Here is an 18,437-nt window from a genome sequence, read left to right as displayed (position 1 = left end):
GGTTTCTCGACCTCTTGTAATAAATTCTGCATTCTACAGCCAGATTGAGTTTCATAAGAGAGACTCCCATGCCCATAGTCCTCAAAGGAGGGGACTGCAACACCTATGGTAGGCAGAACTTTACCTGTATCTAACACCTGAATGGAGTTTGCTTGGAGGTCAAAAATTAGAGCTGTTTGGGTGTTAGTATTTAGTTCTACTTTGAACTTGTTAAAGTTCTTTTAAAAATGTAACTGCCTTGTATTAAATTTTAATTAATGCCCAGGTTTCTAAGATTTTGTTAAGTTTGGCAAAATTTCTAACATATGGCTGTGGGTGTAGCTCAGTGGTAAAGAGCTTGCCTAGCATTCACAAGGCCCTGGGTTCAACCCAAGGCACCGTGAGCATATGCACGCACGTGCATGCACACACACACAAAATAATCCTAATATATAAAGAGATTATCTCCTTTCTACACAAATTATTTCCTACCAGATATACTCAGTATTAGAAAGCAAACCGAATAGTTCTACTTTCCCTACATTAATGTTACCATTATATCCCAGCCTGGGTAGAAAGGAAAAATAATTCAATACCCGTAACATATCATCAATGCAATAATCACATTCAATCAAAAGGGAGCTGCAGCCACATGACAGCTAAGGTCTATGACTGAATTCAAACATAAAGACTATATACAAAAACAGATAAATATAAACCTTTTAAAACCATTCCTGAAGAAATCTATACAAAGTAGCTGAAATGGCCTTAATTGAAACATAATCAGTATGAATAAATCAAGATTTTTTTCCTAAATGCCTGCTATGTATAAGTTAAATGCTAGTTAGTTGCTTCAGCGATAAAAAAAATTACTTAATATATAATGTCCATATTCTTAAATCTCAAATAGGAAGGTGTGAAATTACTTTTTTTTTTCCTAAGCCAAAATTCAAGGGACTAGAAAGTACAAGAACCTGATGGAACATCTAAAAGTAAGACTCAGTTTCTGGATGATGGTAAAGAGGTAAACAGGAAGTACAGCTATGACAAGCTATCCACTCTGTGAGATGGGGAGATGCTGAGCCAGGACATCTGGGCAAGCAGCTGGCAAGTACACTGGTCCTGTGTTAGTAAGGAAAGAGTTCAGGTGGGTGGTGGCTGTATCGTAGGCAAGATCATGCAGCCAGAGTAAAAAATGATGACACACACAGGACATGTGTAGGCTACAATTCTCATAATGCCAGAGAAAGCTCTGCTCTTATCCACCTGGAACAACTGCACTTTCCCCGCAAGCAGCTTGGTTCTACAGGATTTGGTTCTCCCCTGGGCTTTAAAGGAGTGAGAAGCCCATTTGTCAGTGACAATCCACAATGAAGGCAGCTAGCTGACACTTTTCAGGAACTGGAACTGAATGAAATTTAGTTTCTTTTCAGGACTGGTCTGGTGAACCATTTTGAGGTTTCTGTTTTATTCCAGTTGAACAGCTTTAGAAAACCGTTTAACTCAAACTTGGTTGGTTCTAACTCAAACTGCACAATCAGTGGCCCAAGACTGACTACTGGGCAGGGCAAGAACTTTCAGTGAGAGAGTCTTTCTGCAGAACTTCCAGGATCTTGCTCTTCGCCCAGAGCAGAGACACTTCCAAAACAGTTTTGTATAATGATCTTCACTTTTCTGAGTGTACTCACCTGAAGAGATTGTCAAAAATTCAGGTTTCAGATTCCCACATCCTAGATATTCTGACTTAAGGGGTGTTAAGATAATGCTTATTAGAATGGTGTACTCCCAGAAACTAACAGTGAGCCTGATATAAATTGTCCACTAATGAAAAATGCTGGAATAGGGGCTGGGGATGTGGCTCAAGCGGTAGTGCTCTTGCCTGGTATGCATGTGGCGCCGGGTTTGATCCTCAGCACCACATACAAAAAAGATGTTGTGTCTGCAGAAAACTAAAAAAATAAATATTAAAAAAATTCCCCCCCCTCTCTCAAAAAAGAAAAGAAAAGAAAAATGCTGGAATAGTGGTTTATGGGATTAATTCACAACAGAGAAATGACTTGATTTACTAGGAAATAGTATCTTTGTTGCTAGAAAAATACAGGAAACAACATGACACTTTCTGCTATCTGTTAACTAAAATAATTTCCCTGTTACAAATGAATTCATATGTAATTATATATACAAGTGCAAAGATTTGAGACATTTATTGGGGACAATAAATCAAAGCAATACTTATCTGACATTCAGCAATTTAGGACAGGCTATTGTAGAGTCACAGCTACAGATTTCTAATACTAGATTTAAAAAAAACATAAGCATAACACACACACCAAGTTGTATACATTCTGGTTTTAGCTTTTTATAAAACATTTTGATAATAGCATCCTAAAAGTTAGAGAGAAAAAACATAAACATATTTAAGCAAAATCCTAAAGTGAATAGCAGGATAATCTATTCAAAAGCAAAAATATTCCCCTGAATTTTAGTATAATACTCAACAATAAAGCTAAGACAGTCTGTCTATAAATACTTAATGAATATCTACCATATATGGAGTATGGCTCTAGGTGGTAGACACACAGTGTGGAATGTCACAAAGTCCTTGCCCCATGAAACTTACTGACTTAATGTTTTAAGAGAAGAAAGTTCATATATATACATACACATATGTACACACACACATATGCATGCATTTATAAGACATATATATGAATATATATTTGTATATAAACATATTCATATATACATAAATACATATATACACACAAATATGCATACACACATAAGTGTCTATTCTTTGGTTCTGTTTTTTTTAAATATTTGGCATAATAATATCCAATATTTGTCTAGGGAACTAATAATCACTATTGAAATTCAAGGTTTGATATTTTCACAAACATATCTATACATTCTGCTTTGTTTTTGGTATCTTTTTAATTTTACCCCATCAATAATATTCTATTAAACTTTAAGCAGATGATAGCAATTTTTTATGCTGTAACACTAACATTATCAAAGAACCAATACAGAGAATCGATTAACAAATCTATCATTCAACAATGATAAGGAGAAATTCTTATTTAAAAAAAAAGAAAACAGATTTGGGCTGGGGTTGTTACTCTGTCGAAGAGCGCTTGCCTAGCATATGTGAGGCACTGGGTTCAATCCTCAGCACCATATAAAATAAATTAAAAAAATAAAATAAAGGTATTGTGTCCATCTACAAATAAAAAAAATGTTAAATAAAAAGCAGAATTACTTAATGTGAAATCAGTCTGTTTGTACTTTTTTTGTGTGTTAATGCAAAACTCTCTGCTGGTGTTTTAGTCTAAGTCACTAGGACACCTCTATTACACCTAGAACCCACCATAGCATCTCTCTCGTGTGGAAGAAAACTAAAGTCTCCATTTTTTTTTTTTTGCTTATCTTTATTCACATGAATGAAGTTTATATGACCATTAGATTATAGAAATACAGAAGAACCCTTTAAAAATGCAAGTTGTAGAGTGCTCACCTAGCACGCATGAGGTACTGGGTTCGATCCTTAGCACCACATAAAAATAAAATACAGGTATTGTGTTCAGCTACAACTAAAAAAATACATATTAAAAAGATACAAGATGTTATAGAAAACTACCAGAAAGGCAAGAATTGATCTTAAATCTCAACAAAATATTTCAACTATAAAAATACTAAAAATTGGCCATAGGAGCTGGCACACACCTATAATCCCAGTGGTTCCAGTGGCTGAGGCAGGAGGATCGAAAGTTCAAAATCAGTCTCAGCAATTTGGCAAGTCCCTAGGCAGCTTAATGAGACCCTGTCTCAAAATAAAAAATTTAATAGGGCTAGGGATGTGGTTCAGTGGCTCAGTGCCCCCTGGGTTTAATTCCCAGTACTAAAATAAAAAAAGAAAGAAATACTTAAAATTACATTTTTATAATATAATCTCACATATATGACTATCACATGGGCAGAAAAAAAATATGACCAAAGAGGTCTCTTTCAACCCTAAGATTTTATGATTTTATAATATTTTTAAGATGCTAAATTTTTCTTATTCAGGGAAATTTGCAAATTTAATCATGATCCTCATCAATTCTCTGGTTTTGGAAATCTCTACAACAAATTTGGTTAGTTTGCTTTATTAGTTTTCAGGTGGTTATGTTTTGATGTACATGTAAGAATACTGGTAACTACCAGATAGTAGGAGGCAAGAGGAGGCAACATAGAGTAGAAAGGATTTGTTTTGAGTGGCAGAGAAAAATGGATTCAAATTCTATAGATTCTTCCATTTAGATATGTGATGACCAAACTATTTGAAGTATGACCCTTACCTGTGAAATGAAATTGCTAAAAGGGTTAAATAAAATAATATGTATTACACATGTTTACTATGAAGATATGTATAGATATGTTCATGGTACTAGTCATACAGTAGCTATGGTATAAATGTCATTTCTCATCCACTTTCAGACAATATTTTTCCTCTCATAGAGACCTGAGAACCATGACTAAGTAAAACATCCAGCATTTCCCAAATTCATTTGCAGACTCTCATGCCCATGCTGCATTTTAATGAGACACAAAGATACACCAAAGTACCTAGTAACAGATCTGGTAATACTAATATTTGAGAAACTGTGAACCATTAGAAAGATGATGAATTCCTAAAGAGAAGACAAAGTTTAAGCTTTCAACAAAAAAAATATGAATTTCAGGATAAGTGTGATGCTTCATCTACTAAAATTCTGGACAGATGGCTTTCAAGACTTTAAAAATAAAGATATTTTAACTGTGTCTATCCCTAAGAATAAATGGGAAGGGGAACCTTGCAGTGTATATATTTGTGTGTCTCTGTGTGTATATACTCATTTAAATGGGTTTTTAGATCAGGAAAGCCTGAGATAGTGTATATTTAATTCCTAAAAAGCCAACAATAATGACTATTCCTGATCCTAATATTTATTGGGTTCTTCTGTATGTTGGGTACTTATGATCAGTGATTCATATTCATTATCATACATGCCGCTAAAAGCAGGTATGTTTATTAGGAAAGCAAGGGTCAGAGAGGTTAGGCAACGTGCTTAGTATTACACAGGTAACAAAAAGTAGAATAAAAAATTAAAACCCAAATCAGTTTGACACTGGAGTCCTGGCAGAACCACTGTTTCATTCTTTTTGACAAGTATCTATGAAATAACTGAAAATAAAAGGGCTGAGCATGGTGGTGTAAGCCTGTAATTCCATCTTCTGTGAAGCTGAGACAGGAAGACTGTCAGTTTTGAAAGCAGTGTGGGCAACATTAGTGAGACCCTATCTCAAAATATAATTTTACAAGAGCTAGAAAAGCTGAGTGGGAAAGCACTTGCCTAGCATGTGCATGTCTTTGGTTTTGTCCCCCATATTGCCATCCACCTCCCCCTCAAAAAAAAAAAAAAAAAAAAGGAGAGAGAGAAGAGGAAAGGAAAACATGGCAGCTTAGGTTTAAATATACAGAGTTAGAAGTGGATAAATGGCCATACTTGAAATCTGCTTATAAGGCAAAATAAATTTAGAAGAAAGCTTTTTGGTAAATTCTGCTATGGTACTCTCCTATCTACATCATTATCATTGACTTGAATTAAACAAAGAAGGTAAACTTTTCACATCTATAACAGATTCAGAAAGATCACATAAAATTAGAAAGAAGGGAGGCTGGGGGTGTGGCTCAGTGGTGGAGTGCTCGCCTAGATGGGTAAGGCACTGTGTTCAATCCTCAATATACATAATAATAAATAAATAAAAATAAAGGCATTGTGTCCACCTACAACTAAAAAGATATATTTTTTAAAAAAATCTAGAATGAAGGGCTAAGTGAGAGATGACAGTAAAGTCCTGCAACTAGGTTCAGTAAACTGACTGTCCAATTCAAAAGAAGTAAGATCTAGCTGAAGATCTTACTGTCCACATAGACAGAGCTGAAAAGACTACAAAACTAGCATGAACCTGCTGCTTATACGGCTAAATACACCTGGGCTGCATTAAGGGAAGTACATAGTCTGGATAAGGCAACTATTAATCCCACTACAAAGGAGGAAACTGTCCACAACCAACCGTAGCCTACCAGTCTATGCTCTGGCCTGCCTTCTTCAGAGGTGGCCTAGCTGACATGGTAATTCCAGTAGTTCCCTTGCACACACCACTTAGCAGCTCCCACTTTCCTAGTTACACACAGGACAAAAGCAGGTCAGAAGCACATCACTACGGGGATTCCAAAATGGCAAAGGCCATTCATGTTTCTGAGTGGGGTACAGTCATAATCATGAAGCCCTGTAAGCCAAACCACATGGGGAAGTGGCGTTCCATCCCCACATCCTCTCTCTGGTAACCCTGTTTTATTTCTTCATGGAAATTATTATAATCTGAAACTACCTTATTTTTTGCTTGGTAACTTCAACTGGAATATTGTTTGTTCATCTCTGTTTAGATGTAAACCCCAAGAGAACAGAACTTATTATTCTTTTTTTTTTTAATTTTTTATTTTTTTATTGGTTGTTCACAATATTACAAAGCTCTTGACATATCATATTTCATACATTAGATTGAAGTGGGTTATGAACTCCCAATTTTACCCCAAATGCAGATTGCAGAATCACTTCGGTTATACATCCACAATTTTACATAATGCCCAATTAGTAATCGTTGTATTCTGCTACCTTTCAGAACTTATTATTCTTGTTCACTACATGCCAAGTACCACAGTGACTTTCAGGTGGTTTTGTTTTGATGTACATGTAAGAATACTGATAACTACCCGATAGTAGTTACCAACCTAAGAGGTGCCCAATAAATATTTGCTAAATGAATAAATAAGCAAAATGCTAAAGAAATAAAGATGTTTACTCAGAAAGAGAAGAAGTATGTAAAAATAGTTTTCTCATACCAGAAGAACCACATAAAAATGGAGGTATTTCTGTGCTTCTCCAGAGATTTGATGTAAGATATTGGTGGGCATTTCAAGGAATAAGATTTTGGCTCAAGGCTAGGAAGTATCTTCTAAGTCACAGAACCACCAAATGACTAAACAGACCAACTTAATAAGTTATGAAACAATCCTTAGGGTAGGAGTAGTCCATAACTTACCAGTTCATCTAAAATTCCTAAGAGTCAAAGCACATAAAGTCCATAATGAACCTATACATGAAGAAAGGGAAAAAAGTGATCTTTCCATAGAAGAAAAGAAGTAATCTAAAACACACAGGCTTAAGTTGGAAATCTAAGTAAATATTGGTACCAGTGACCTTAACAAGAAAACAAAAGAGATATCAATTTAAAGAATAAGAGTTGATGACTCCCCTTTGTAATTGTTCAGATTCATTTCTATGAGAAACCTACTGTAAGTGGGTTGAAGGCAGCTAGATATACATGACTGGAAAACAGGTATAAGGCCAGATTTGGAGAGTTCTACTTGGCAAAAGGATGATAGTTCAGTCCCTGGGACTGCACGTGCTTTCTGTGACATTATTTAAAGAGAATAATGAATTAGTATGGGGAGAGCATCACAAAATTATCACTCTAAGAATCATTTTGAAATGCTTTCCACTCATTCATTTTTTTGCTTTTAAACACGCTCTGCCAAGTTTTATTAAAGAAAAATTTTACATGTTTTACTTTTCTACAGTCTGTTCTGGCACGCTTCCAATGATATAAAAATCACCTGGATCAATGATAGACAGTGTCCACACTCTAGTATTTTCCACATGCTGTGCCCAATTCAATATTATTGCCACTATAGTGATGGACACTAGTTTTGGCTAACATGGCATAGTACTCTATTTCAGATTTCCTCAAAGCTCGATAATTGTTGGCGAGGATGACCAATTTCACTTTGCCCTGTCTGATCATTTTCAGAGTCTGCTTGTACCCCAATACCTACTTTCCACTTTTCATACAAGCTGGAGCCGAGAGTTGATAGACTCCAGAGACTTTTTCGTCTTTTTTGTGGCCACCATCTTCCTGCCCCAACCAAGAGCAGCCGTCAACATGGCCGGAGAGCTAGAGCACTCACTCATTTTTGAGGGCAGAAATGCACTTAAATAAAAACCTCAAAGGTCATTATCTTTCCTCTGAAAAATCTCCACTAAAAGGCATTCTTAGAAATCTTTTTGCAAACTGTGTTCCAAATGTTAAAGATATTTATATTAAAACATCTCTATATTTTAAAAGTAGTTCTGAGATACAAATGATAATATTTCTCAAGATAAATGCTATCAAATGACCATATGTTTAATTATATTTGATGAATAACAGAAGGATTTTAAAATTTTGTTTCTTGGCTGTTTCAAAATCTGTAATTCAATATAGAAGCTTAGAAAATAATATATTCTTTTCTGACAAGTCCAAAATATGTACTTGGATTACATCAATGTAAGGGTTATAAAATTAGCAGTATCTTTCTGCAAGAACTTAAATAAGACATACTTCATGAAATTCACATTATGAAGATTAAGTTGGTTTTATTTTCCAAATTGTGATTTTCTAATTAATTTTCCTATTAACATTAGAAAAGTACAAACAAGATTAAAAACAAGCATTAGAGAAAAAATAGGTTCTATAACTTAAATTGTTCAGCATTTTTGTAATGTAGCCAATATTTTTTAATTAATGGACATGAGGGGGAAAAAGAGGCAACTGTTGCTCAACATTCTTAACCAAAAACTTATAACTGAAATTATGAGTTGTTCAGAAAAAATCAACACAAGTAGTGAAGTGATGTGTATTATAAATGAATGGTTTACTGTTATAAAAATAACAGGTCTAATCTCATCAAAAAGGCCTTCAATTCAAAGTCATTTCTATGAACACAAAGAAAACTGAATGACTCCCACTGGTATGTACCACAGGAAACTGTATCCTACTGATGATACCCTAAAACACTTACATTATACATGTATTCTAGTAAGTATCAGCATAACATACTGCAGAGAAAATGGTCAAGACAACAGACCCAAACCTGCCTGTCCTCAGCAGCCCACTGACAAGGCTGGTTCTTAGCTAGCTTTGGGAACTTGGCCAGCAAATGGTTCCCTACACTGACATAAAATGTCCCCTAAAAGGAACAAGTGGCTCAATGAGCCTTGAAGGTTTGTATCAACATATGGACTATATTAAATATCTGCTTTCCTTCTAGAAATCTAGAATCTTGATAGGTGCTTCTGTGACCAACTCCTAAAACTTTACACATGTTGTCACAACTCATTGCTGGAAGTGGGTACCACATAACTCCACTGGGAGAGAACTCTTAAATACTTGAGCCTGGTGCCCTTTGCTAAATATTACTTTAAATCCCTTTGCTTATGATATAAATCTTAGCCCTAAGTGTGACCATAGGCTAAATATTATGAGCCCTTCCAAAAATTTTTGAAACATGAGTGTTTTTTGGGAACTCCTAAGGAAGATGGGGTTGGGGATAATTTAACTTTTAAATCAATTCATCTAAATTTACATTAAAGACATATTTACTACATCTCCAGATGCTGAAAAATTAATGAATATGGGGTTGGAGTGGTGGCTCAGTGGTATAGTGTTTGCCTAGCATGCATGAGGCACTGGGTTCGATTCTCAGGACTACATATGAATAAATTTAAAAAAAAATAAAGATCCACTGAAAACTAAAAATATATATTTTTTAAAATTGATGAACATATTAGAAAAAGAACAGAATTTGAAAAAGGCTAGAGAAACTAGCCAATACTAACACTGTAAAGTTTAAGGGACATAAAGTTGTGTGCTAGTCAACTTTCTATTACTATAGCAAATAGCTGAGGCAATCAACTTATCTAAGGATTATTTTGGGCCATTGCTTTTGGACTGGGGTGAGGCAAGGACATCATAGCAGCAGGTAAGATAGAGGAAGATGCTTACCTTGTGGGGACCAGGTAGTTGGAAGTGGCTGGGGAAAGGACAGAGTTCTACACTGCTTTCAAAGGCATGCCCCTAATGACTTAAGACCTCTCAAAAGACCCCATCTCTTAAAATTCCCACCACCCCCCAAGAGGACTACACTGGGGAACAAGCTTTTAACACATGGACCCTTGGGGGACATTTTAGATTCAAACTAGAGCAAAAATGTAAAACTGCATTGTTAAAAATACAAACTATTTTGCATACAGGAAGAATAAACATATTTGAGCATATATAAAAAAGATGTATGAGTTTATTGAAATTAAAGCCTTGCACAGCCAAGCAGAGCACAGAGGCAGTGGTGAGCTGATGAACGTGAGAAGACAATCTTGAGCTCAGAGATTCCTGGAACAAAGAACTTGGACAATTTTGTTTACAAAAAGAGACTCAGCAGATCCATCCTGGTTAATATTTCTTTGATTTTTTAAAAATCAAATATAAGGAAGAAAAATATCACAAAAAATCCATGGACTGGGAGAGGATAAAGTGAAAAACCACTTCCTTTAATTAGTAAAATAAAACAAAAGTTCACAAGTTGGCTGTTAAACATTATATCTTGATAAATCACTGACATAAACTGGCTTGCTCCTTTCAGAAAGCAAGCTGGCAAAATGTATAAATAATCTCAATATACCCTCATACAGTTTGATTCTATTTCTCTTAAAAACTTTAAGAAGCTAATACTATACTTAGATAAAGTTTTATTTATAAAGACCTTCCTACTCCATAGGGGGTAAATGGAAGGAAATAAACCAAAATTAACAGTTGTCATCATACCTAACTATATCTGGGTAAGGAAACTGCATGAGTTATTTTATTTTTTATCCTTTTAAACATTCCCTAAATTTCCCTCAGTCATTATTTCTTTCAAAATTAAAAATAAGAACAACTTGACAAAAGAATGGAAAAAAAGAGAATAAAAAAATTTTAAAAACTTGAGAAGGAAAAAGAGGAAGTGAGTTATATGGAAGGGATAGAATTAAGAGAGAGAGAATTTAGAGATAAATTTACAGGTATTAACTCTAATTGATCTTTTTACACAGTTATCAGTTCTCTCAAGACCCTGTAAACCACTGCTCAGAAAAAGGCAGAAAGACCTGATTCTCTGAGATCTTTCATTCAAAATCAAACTCATTAAAACCTGATCATTTATTATCTTCTACTATATAGTTTTACATGAAACTATCCTGTTCTTTTTTTTTTTCTTCTTTTTTTCCCCTTGGGATCAGGAATTAAACCCAGGGATGCTTAGCCACTAAGCCACATACCTAGCCCTTTTTATTTTGATACAGGGTCTTACTAAATTGCTTGGGCCTCAAAAATAAATTGCTGAGGCTGTCCTCAAACTTACAATCTTCCTGCCTCAGCTTCCTGAGTCACTGTGATTATAGGTGTGTGTCACTGCACCCAACTATCTTATTCATTTTGAAGAAAACTTACAGTAAAGTTCATTGGATTAGACAAAAGTGAATGAAGGGAAGGGATGGGTAATGGGAACAGGAAAGACAGTAGAATGAATCTGGCATTATTTTCCTATGCTGGTATATGAATACACAACCCGTGAAACTCCATATCACATACAACCATGAGGATGGAATCCTAATTAGAATAAATTATACTCCATGTATGCATAATATGTCAAAATACACTCTTCCGTCATGTATATATAAAAAGAACAAATTTTTAAAAAGAAAGAACACATCCAGTAAAAAAAAAATTAAGAAATTCACTGAGACTACATGGGATCCAATGATGGTTCTGCCACTTCGGTGGCTTGGAACAGTACTCTGTGCATAAAAGCATATGTAACAGTTTGTTTTTATCCTAATGGACCAAATGAAGTATGTCATTGAGATAAATATTAAGGTCATTTATTCATTTTTCCCACCTATTTACTAAACTTGAAGAACATCAAAATTTTCTGATGTGTTAGTTTAAAACAATAGTATTGGTTACAGCAAAAATTAATAGATAATGCATTAAACATATGTGATTAACCGAATTCCTAAGAATTTCTAAACTTCTAAATTCAGGGTAAAAGTCAATTTTGGTGCATACAAAATTACTTTATATCCTGACTCATTCATTGACTGTGGCAAACATCATAAAATTCCTAGTGCTCTAACAATCTTAGCCATCAACATGATTATATACATTTATTTTCTAACTTACAAATTACCAAGAACCTACTAACAACGTCATACATTAAATTATAAATTTTCTTAAGTTGTATACATTTTGGAATTGTATACAAGTTTGTCTCTTAATACTGCTAGATACTCTGTTCCTTCATTTTCTTTACTGCTTATTGGAGTATTATGAAAAAGTCTGGCCACTTATATCAACTTGTTAATTCTATAGGATTATCATTTGCTGATGAGAAGTTTAACAGATGCCTCTGATGTTCAAAGATTACATCCAATGCTAACTAATACTGACTCCATACTTAAAGGCAAAATAAATTTATGTTTATGTAATATTAGAGGTTGAATAAACAGCAAGTTTTATATGCAAAAACATTACACAAATAGGAAAAAGATTAAATGTAAGTATGTAAATTAGCTGCATAGAGGTAAGAACTATTAGAAAGAGGAGACCTGTATCTTGTTTACAGTTGACAAACTGCTGGAATCACAGAGAAAGAATCACTCTCTTACATTAGTCACTTCTCACACCTCTGGGCTATATTCTGGAACTACAGCATCCACACATATGGCTAGATACTGAGATAATTCATAAAATGCACTGATGCCTTACTATTTCAATCTACTAAATTGCTCCTAAGACTTTTCTGCAATCTCTTCCTCAAATTCTAGGAATTAGATACTCTGTCCCTTGTTGGCTTTCTATAATTCAATAAGTTATTCTTGGATTTAAAAGATTCCAGGAGTACTATAGAACCACAACTTAAACCCTGTACCAAAAACAAAAACAAAAATAAAATAACAAACTCAATCAGTAAGTATTTATTGTCCTAATTTGTTAATTTGAAATGCAAAAATATCTAGTAATTCAAATTGTAATAATTTGGCTTTTGTAATGACTCAGCTTGAAAACTCCTAAGTTAGTAACATAGGTTAAGTAGTTTAAAACTGCCATGGAATCCAATAATCTACACTCCATCTACAACTACCCAACCAGTTCTAGATAAAACTAAGTAGACCATCATCCAGTCCCTATATTATGATGTTTCCAGTGCCAAAATCTATGGCTGAGTCTCATTCTTTCTTTCAATTTTTTTTGAATTAAAATAAAAAATTAAAATAAACCAAAGTATAACTGGAAACATATAATCATTTTAAAGTTTTTGGCTATATTCATGGACCAATGTTATCATGTAACTGTGCTGGGAAAGTATAGGATTGTTAGTTCAGCTCGATATCAAATCTTTTTCTATTTTTTTATTGGTTCATATTACTTATATGTTTTCTTTTGACACCAATTGTATATCAATTTTAAAGAGATGTATACTTTCTCTACATTACTTTTTATCATGGTCATGGTCATTATTTTCCAAGATTCCTTTGAAATATGTTCTTAGAAAACGTATTTGGCTGTAAATGGATGGAACTGGAGACTATCATGCTAAGTGAAATAAGACAATCCCCCCCAAAACAAAGGCCAAATGTTCTTTCTGATACGAGGATGCTAACATACAATTGTGGGGAGGGTAGGGGGAACAGAGTTCATTAGATTAGACAAAGGGGAATGAAGGGAAGGAAGTGGGGATGGGAAAAGGAAAGACAGTACATCATGTACAACCACAAGAAGGGGATTCTAATTAGAATAAGTGATACTCCATGTTATGTATAATATGTCAGAATACACTCTGGTATATCTAAAAAGAACAAATAAAAAGTACAAAAAAATTGCCATGGAAATTTAAAATAATTAAGAGAATAACCTTTTCAAGCAAATCCATGGAATTAATTTATATTCAATTAATGCACGTACTAGAAACTATTTAAGAAAAAGTTCCATCTAAGGGTATTTATAAGGCAATCCTGGGTCTCTCTAATTTGAGTTCTTTTAATTTTTCTGTAACTCCATTATTTAATTGAAATAAAACTAAAGTACGTACTGAAAGGTTTTATTTAAAACACCGCTATTTCAGATGGATCTCTCTGATTATCTGAGTAAAATTTGTAGACTACAAACAAACACATATAAAGCACAGTAGTTAAAAACACCAAAATATTTCCATAATACTGCTTGAGAAAAATCTAAACTATGATGACTTCAACAACATTGAAAATCCACTACAAAAGAAAATTAAGAAAAAAAAGAGCATAGCTATAACATGTTTACTTTTGAAAAGTAGTTAAATAAGAATATAGCATGATTTTGACAATTATTTATCATTAAGATTACTAAATTTTTAAATACACAGAAAATACTGTTCAACTCAGCCTATATACCTCTTAATAAAGTCAGCAGATGACCACTGTGTTTTCAAAGGGAAAGGTAATTTTTCATTACCTCCTACAGACAAAAAAGTGTTTAAGAAATACTAGCACACTGACCATGGCTAACAATACATACCATTCAAGTTTCCCATGATCTCAAAGCCTTCTTTTCACTTAGTTTAACTTTAAAATATCTTTCCTATGTCAGAAATTTTTTAAAAGATAAAATTTCATGTAGAATTTTTCTTATATGAATTAAGTCAATCCTCATTTTATAATCAAAAAAGAAGGTTCTTCCTCTACAACATCAGATCTCCACAGACAGGATATTCAAGAACCTGCCCACCAGCATTACTGTCACTACACAGATCTGTGTCAGCGGAATCTCTTTCTAACTATATAGTCTTGCTGGGACCACTTTAAAAAACCTTATGTGAAATGAGACAGTGATTACTCACAGAGGCTTTAAAAATACATCTAATTCATAGTATCAAGGGAATTATTATATATGTTCAAAAAGCATTTTACACTTTTTCAAATTTCAATTTGCAGTATTTTCCAATAATTGCTTAACCTTCACAGTTGATTGAAGAAGCAGGAACCTGTCTGAATTTTCCTCATGTTACAATGAATGTGACCTCAATATTCCATATCCCTATTGCAAAATTAGGACTTCATGTACAATTCCACCCAAAGACATTATTTCAAATTCTAAATATGTATTCTTTAAAAATGTATACCTTTAATTAGGATGAAAGTTATGAAGCCTGTAGAATGACTACAAATTGAGAATATAGGGTTGCCCAAAGATTGTAACTTGGGTACAAATGAAACATTAAAATGCATGTGCACACCCACACACCTATCTGTTGTCATGTTACTGATGTATACGCAGATATCTAAAACTATAGAAGTAAATCAAGATAAAGTCCAATAATAAATTTTAATAATTTGTTTGATTTTAAGTATTAAATCTATTTTAAAACACAGAACAGAGCTGCTAGGTAAAGTTGATGATTTAAAAAAAATAGAAGCCATCACAACATATATTTAATAATATTACATTCCAAATATGATTTTCAAAATGTACTTCTTCAGATTTCCAAATAAACATCCCTAAAAATTCAGAAAAATTTCAAGGTCTTGAACATGTCATAACTTTTTTAAAAACTGTCTTTGGTGCAACTTAAGTAGAGAGTGAAATAAAATTAATTTTAGGGATATCAAGTTTTTCTTCAAAACAGTTCTTAGCAAAACAAATTTGATGTGTATCTATTTGTACTTTTAAATTACTATATAAATCTAATCAATGACAAGAGAAACATTTCACAAAAACAAAGGTATAAATTATATTAAAGATACTTTCTGACACAAAAGAAACTGTATTTTGAAATTGGATACTTTAACAATTCTAAAAACATAATTTTAAAGTAATTTTTCTTTGCCAAAATAATACAAGGAAAAAAAAATCTAACTTAGTTTCTTATATTAAAGCTAGTATTTTCAGAATAATTTCTACCTGCTCCTTACCAAACTACCTTTTAATCCTTTAAAAATCTATCATTTTTAATAATATTAATCTTATCAATTTAGTGTTTTAATTATAAAACTCCTGAAGAAGTAAATGGAATGTGTGTGAAGAAACCATTAGCATAAAATATATGATCTAGTAATACCTATTTTAAACTTCAAACTCCATTGGGAATGTAAGTAAACACTTTTTAAAAAATATTTATTTTTTAGTTTTAGGTGGATACAATATCTTTATTTTATTTTTATGTGGTGCTGAGGATCAAATCCAGTGCCTCACAGGTGTTAGGCAAGCATTCTACCACTTGAGCTACAACCCCAGCCCCAGTAAACACTTTTAAATTGCATTTACATATAATATGTACATGAGCTCATCTTCATGTCAGGTATAATCATAGACCAGTATACTGTAGATCACCTCTCATTAACTATGTTTCACTCACACATCCATTCTGAATTTTAGAGAGCAGGCTACATAATTTTGTACTTTATTTTTGTGCCTTGCAATTAAATAATTTTGCCACCTTGAATTTATACAATATATTTGGTCATTTTTAATTGCCATCGGCCTTATTTATACTCAAGTAGAAAACATAAAGTAAAACTAGAGTCAAAATTTTAAAGTTAGATAAATGTGATTTCCCTCAGATTAAGTATCACTATCACTTTTGGAAGTGAAAGAATTTTAGAAAATACTTTCATTCAATGAATTCCACCATGACTACTATGTTTCTTGATATTTATCACCTAAAAATTTCAGAATTTTCGAATCTCAAAAATGTTAATTACTATAATGAAGGTTCTAATATTACATACATCTTTTAAGTATTTATCAAAATAACAGACTCCTGATGAATTTATTTATATGACCTTCTTTACTTTGGGAGTCACATGTAAAAAGAAAATAAAAGTTATCACTAAAAAGTCATAAACACATATACACAAAATAAATAAATAAATTGAAATTCACCAAACATGATCTTCAGAGATGGATGACCTACAGGAGAATGCTGATATTTAGGAAATGCACTTAATGCAGCAACTGGACCCTATATCCCCAGTGCAGGGCCAATCTCTGGTCTTTACAAAGACATGAAAAATGAAAGACGCCATCGTTAGTGCAATATAAAATCCTACAGTGATGAGATTTCAGATTCAGCAAACAGCACTTCAATCCGTTTATGTTAAGACACAAATGCATTAAGAACATCTAATATTGCAAGAAGGTGGTCATCAAGTCTCTCTGAAAAATTTACCTGAAATAAATATTACAGAAATCAGAAAACTGTATAAACTATCTTCATAAAAATGCAGTATGTTAGATAGAGTTGTTTTCAATAATAACATAAGCTATTTTATAAAACATCAAAATATTTTTAAATGTTCAGTATTCCTTTTAATAAAACATTAATTTTCTTGATTATAAAAGAAATGATCGGGCTGGGGTTGTGGCTCAGAGGTTGAGTGCTCACCTAGTATGCGTGAGGCACTGGGTTCGATCCTCAGCACCATATAAAGTAAAAAATAAAGACACTGTGTCCACCTATAATTAAAAATAAATAAATAAATATTTTTTAAAAAAAGAAATAATCACTGTAAAAACAAAATTTTTAAAAAGAACAGTAATAAAAAAAGAAAACCCTAATTACATCACTTTTAGTATTTTAAAAGACAACCGATTTTACTATTTAAAATTATTACGGATCTTTTAAATTTTAGACCAACACTAATAATGTATAAAACTTTTGTTTATTAAAAATACTGAAAAGGGAATACACTCTTTCATTTCTAGTCAATTTGTTTTCCTTAATATCTATACAACTAAAAAATCTACCTGATTTTCTCCATACAACTGGTCATATAATATGCCTTTTTCTATACATTCTTCTTAATCCTAAAACATAGCTCTGTTTGCGGAAAATGAGCACCCACTAGAACTTACAAAGCATTGGCTCACCAGTGTTACTGTGCACCAGGAGAGCCCTACCTGAACAGAAGCAATGCTGTGCTCAGAATGTTACCTTTTTTTTTTTTTTTAAACAAAACAATCTACTTTACTCAAACTACAGTTACAAAGGAAGTATATCAATGTTTAAACTGAAACTCTTACATTACTCTTAAATGTATCCAGTGGAATTTAAATGCCATATAGATTGGATACCATCATCATTCATTTAAAAAACTAGCCGCAAGCTCCTAGAATGTTATCTTAGCAGATTCCCTACAACTTGATCTTTCTTGTTGCTTATAAAGTTGGATGGTTTTCACAATTAATGATTAGTTAGCTTGGGAAGGGGGGAGGGCACAGGGGGACCACAGAAAATCCCCTTAAGAAAATAATTTTATTTATTTTTGAACTTATATGATTTGTGGTATCTGTAAAGCAAACTGACTTATTAATCATTGTTTGTTCCAGGTAATTTATATATGAAAATAGTTCAAATTCCATTTTTAAAAATGAGGAAAATTACACTGCAAAACAAATGGTAAGACATACTTGGGCAATCCTTTTCTATTATTAGCACCCTAATGGAAAAAAGAATGTTCAAGCATATTTAAAAAACAGAGTAAGGAGGT

The 18,437-nt window shown here is 33.0% G+C and overlaps 1 protein-coding gene and 1 pseudogene across 19 annotated transcripts in view; both read right to left on the bottom strand.

Moving 5' to 3' along the window:
• Window positions 1-18,437, bottom strand: part of Rabgap1l (RAB GTPase activating protein 1 like) — a 581,968-nt gene that overhangs the window by 353,534 nt on the left and 209,997 nt on the right. The gene's annotated exons all lie outside the window — the stretch shown is intronic.
• On the bottom strand, window positions 4,839-13,426 carry LOC110597625 (large ribosomal subunit protein eL30 pseudogene; annotated as a pseudogene).

Source organism: Ictidomys tridecemlineatus, chromosome 10 (assembly GCF_052094955.1).
Source record: "Ictidomys tridecemlineatus isolate mIctTri1 chromosome 10, mIctTri1.hap1, whole genome shotgun sequence".
NCBI lineage: Eukaryota > Metazoa > Chordata > Mammalia > Rodentia > Sciuridae > Ictidomys > Ictidomys tridecemlineatus.
Note: the sequence above shows the minus strand (reverse complement) of the source record. Positions and strands in the feature narration are given on the sequence as shown.